The sequence below is a fragment of the Spinacia oleracea genome, chromosome 5 (assembly GCF_020520425.1).
Source record: "Spinacia oleracea cultivar Varoflay chromosome 5, BTI_SOV_V1, whole genome shotgun sequence".
Classification (NCBI taxonomy): domain Eukaryota; kingdom Viridiplantae; phylum Streptophyta; class Magnoliopsida; order Caryophyllales; family Amaranthaceae; genus Spinacia; species Spinacia oleracea.
In genome coordinates, this window is record NC_079491.1 from 79,216,621 (window position 1) to 79,220,949 (window position 4,329).

A 4,329-nucleotide genomic window follows, 5' to 3' on the forward strand; every position below is an offset into this window, starting at 1 on the left:
TGTGGGTCGCGTGCATGCTGCCAGCACCCATGGGCCAACGAGCAAATAGCAGCATTCGTGGGCTTGCGAGCTGCGGGCTGCATGGCTGCAGGTTGCGTAGCAGCGTGGGCTCAAGGGCCACGCATGCACTACCTTGGCCGGTTAGGATTACTTCGTTAGGAAGTAATCGCGTTTTCCTAATTTTACTCAAATTGGATATTTTGTTAAATCTGAAATACTTAGGTATTTGATTAAACGTAAAATTCTAATGATATTGTTTAACTAGAATTCTAATGGATTTAGTTATTCGATTCCTAGTAGAATTCAAACTCTGTTATTTCCACCCTATAAATACGTGGTTCATGATCACAATTTATAATGCAATTCATAAGTATTCTAATACATTAAGTTCAAGAGAGAATTTAATATTTGCCTAACTTTATTGTGAGTTTCCCGAGTGCACATAATACCTTAGAGAATATTCTAGTTGGTTGAATCTAAGGCAGATCCGAACGTATTGTGGACTATCTACGGAGGGGCGACATTTGGAGTCCTAAACTTGTTCTTGTTCGGTTCGGGAGAAGCTAGGGAAGGCACGCATCACATTATATGTATCCTAACTATGCTAATTGACTATGTGGCAATTAATTTGGATTCCTGACTTTATGGTTTTTCCGCATGAATTATATTGTTTATATTATTCATAACTCTACACATGTCGGTGAACCAAGAAGAGGAACGACATTAGGAGTTCTTGTTTGTGTTCGTTTAACTAAGGGGAAAATACGCTACAAACGTAAGTTATCCTCAATCTGTACTTTATACATGCTTCTTGCCTTTGGGTTTATTCCGCTATCATGCATTTAACTGTAAACCCCTACACGTAGACCTGTCAAAAATCGATCCGACTCAAAAATCGACCCGAATTCGACCCGACAATACTGGGTCTTGAACAAGATTTTGTGACCCGTAACCCGATTTTAATCGAACCCGAACAACCAGAAAAATAATGGGTCAAATCCCGACCGAACCCGTTTCGGATCCGACCGATTGCCAATCATTAAATTTATAGTAATAAATGAGATTATGAGGAACTTTAAGCATAATAGAGACGTTGTTGTTACAATTGTTGGGTGTAATATGATTTTAATTTGAATTATACGTCATTTTATGGTTGGATTTGACTAAAATATAAACACGTGTAGGAAAATTTGGGAATGTGTGACCAAATTTTGTATTTTGTTACCTAAATTAAAGAAAATATAATATGCGTTTTAAATCCTCTCAACCCGTTGGGTCGACCCGAACCCGAAAGTTCTGGGTCTTGAACAAGCATTCGAACCCGAAACTGACCGACCCGAATTAACCCCAACCCGAAAATAATTTTTTAGAACCCGACCCGACCGACCTGTTTGACAGGTCTACCTACACTTAATGGTGGGGAAAAATCTGCACTTGGGGAGTGCAAAATGAAAAATTCCATTGCCACGGTGAGAAATGGAAAACCCCTCACCAAAATCCTCTCCAAATGGGACCAATGGCTGACTGACATGTGTCATGACAATTTGGGATTAACCAATCAGATTTTTGTTTTCAAATTGTATAACATTAATATTTCAACAGCTATTTTTTGCCTTTTCTGATTAATAAAATAATAATAAAAATTTACCACCGGTCCTATTTTTTCGAAATCTATAAATTGACATCATTTTATATATTTTGACAAAAAAATTTTATGTTTCTCTCTCTAATTTCGTATACTAGTTGTCATTACTTATTTTTATTTTTACTTTTATTTTCTAAGATAATTAGTATTTAATATAATTAATTATTACATAAAATTAGTATTTACTTAAACGATATTAATTAATAAAAATATATTTAGTAATGAACATAATTGTATAGTTAAAATTAATAAGGTAGGTATATAATTGATGGAGAATGTGATTGGGTATGATTAGAGAGAGAAGTGGTGGGGAGAGAGAAAGGGGTGGAGAGAATTTTTTGCTCATGGATAAGAGAGGGGTGGGGGAAAAAAATTCCAAATGGGAAAAATGGAAAATGATGAGTGAGAAAGTGGGTAGAGAGTGGGTACCTTCTCTGGTTGCGTTAAAGTGAACACGGATGCACATATAATGGCTGATGGGGGAGTGGGTATGGGGGCTGTCTTTCGGGATAGAAGGGGTGTAGTTATTGCTGCGGGTGTAAGGAGATCAGGAGCAAGATGGGAACCCGAACAAGCGGAAATTGCTGCAGCTCGGTTTGGCATTCAGTTGGCACTGCAATTGGGGTATGACAAAGTAGTGGTGGAATGTGATGCAGTAAACGTGGTTCGTAGTATCAACCATTGTGTAGAGGGACTCTCGCCAATCATGCTGTATTACGAAGACATTGGTAGAATGAAGGGTCTTTTTAGCTCATTTACTTGTTGTCATATACGTAGAGCCGGAAACACGTTGGCCCATCTAGTTGCAAGATGGGATCCAAACGGTGATGAGTATGTATGGGTTGAGAACTTTCCGCAAAGCTTAATCTCTTTGGCGGAGCTTGATTTAATTTAATAAATGTCGGCCTAACGTTTCCCTCAAAAAAATAAAAAGTGGGTAGAGAGAGAGGAATGATGATTTTTTTTTGCACATGGTTAACAATGGTCTAATATTTACGGCAGTTTTAAAATTTCAATTTAGAAGTTGGAATTAACCTATCCCACATTGTAAAAGTGAGAGACGAGGCCATCCTAGGTTGTATAAAAGACAATTGAATCATCAGCCTTCCTCACGCAACCACGAATTGAGCACAAATCGAACCATTCTTTCGTCTTTTACTAAAGAATATCGTGTGCTCGTCCGCTTGCTGCATTCGGTGACTAGGGATGGAAATGGGTGGGATTTGGATCGGGTGGAGCATCACCCGCATCCATCACCCGCTTTCATCCGCTCCACCCGGTCCATCCGTCACCCGCTTTACTCATCACCCGCATTCCGTCCATCCATCACCCGCGGGTGAACCGGGTGGATCGGGTGATATTCGGGTGAAAACTATTAACCACTACAAATTCACCACCTAAGAATATGCATAATAATTAACCCAAAAAAAAATTCTTATATACCTACATTTACTACCGAAATATATAATTGTTTCTCGTCATGCATAACTTGTAACCCAAAAAAATTAAACAAACACTAACTTTAATAAATAATGGATTTACTAACACATTTTTATGTTTAAAACAAAAATAAAAATAAAATATATAAAATAAATGGGTGATGGATCGGGTGATAAACGGACGGTGGGTCGGGTGATGGATGAAAAAACATCACCCGCATCCGACCCGCATCCATCACCCGCTTCACCCATCACCCGCTTTTCATCCATTTATTTCGGGTTTTCATCCGTTTAATTAGAGCGGGTGACCGGGTTATTGGATCATCCACTGGATATTTCCATCCCTATCGGTGACATACGTTTATTTTTGGGAGGATGTTCTCCTTATTGGGAGTCCATCAATCCTACTATTAATGTTTCTGATGATGTCTAATCTGATTAATAGCTATTGACACTGGTCGCTATCATGTTCTTGGTTAAGCTAACGCTGAAAGAATTGTATCATTATGCTTAGCTTGCACCGACTTTTACCTTCCCTGTATACTCGATTCTTTTTATATTGCAGTTTAGCTCCTTAAAAATTACCAATTGAAGGATTGAAATCGAGATTTTAGTGGCGTTGTTTTACCCCCATCTTACATTTGAACACTCATCATTCTGGGATGATCGAAGTGCCCAAACTGGTTCTTAGTTCTTATTTTAGGGTGTACGTGGTTCTCATTTAGGGCCCACATTGGTTCTTGGTTTTTTTTGGGGCGGATTGGCGCTCAAACTGTCCTAGCTTAACACATAATTGATCTGACATAACACGAGTCCATTGTAAACCCAACACGCCACGAGAGACACGCTAATGAACTAAGGAGCATGCATAAACATCATTTTATGTACCTTTACACGAGTTTGACATGAGCACGATAGATCGACCTCCTGACACTTCCACACACAACACAAGATACAGGAAAAACACGACCCTTATTTATAGAAGAGTGACACAACACAAGATACAGGAACAACACGACTCTCATTTATAAAAGAGAGACACAATCACACAACACAAGATACAGGAACACGCCATAACTTTTCTTTGACTCATGCCGAGCCATCCGGGTCTACATGTGCCCAACTCTAGTGCGGGTGGCAGTCGAGGTGATAAAAATCATGCCTGTATTCGGGTTAGATCTTGCGTGTTCGGGCCGGGTTCGGGCTTTGGCCTTGAAACATTTTACGCGACAACCCCCCAAGTTC

General features: G+C 39.3%; 1 pseudogene; it reads left to right on the top strand.

Moving 5' to 3' along the window:
• The first annotated feature begins 2,770 nt into the window (after positions 1-2,770).
• LOC130462287 (uncharacterized) lies at positions 2,771-2,824 on the top strand (annotated as a pseudogene).
• Positions 2,825-4,329: the final 1,505 nt, after the last annotated feature.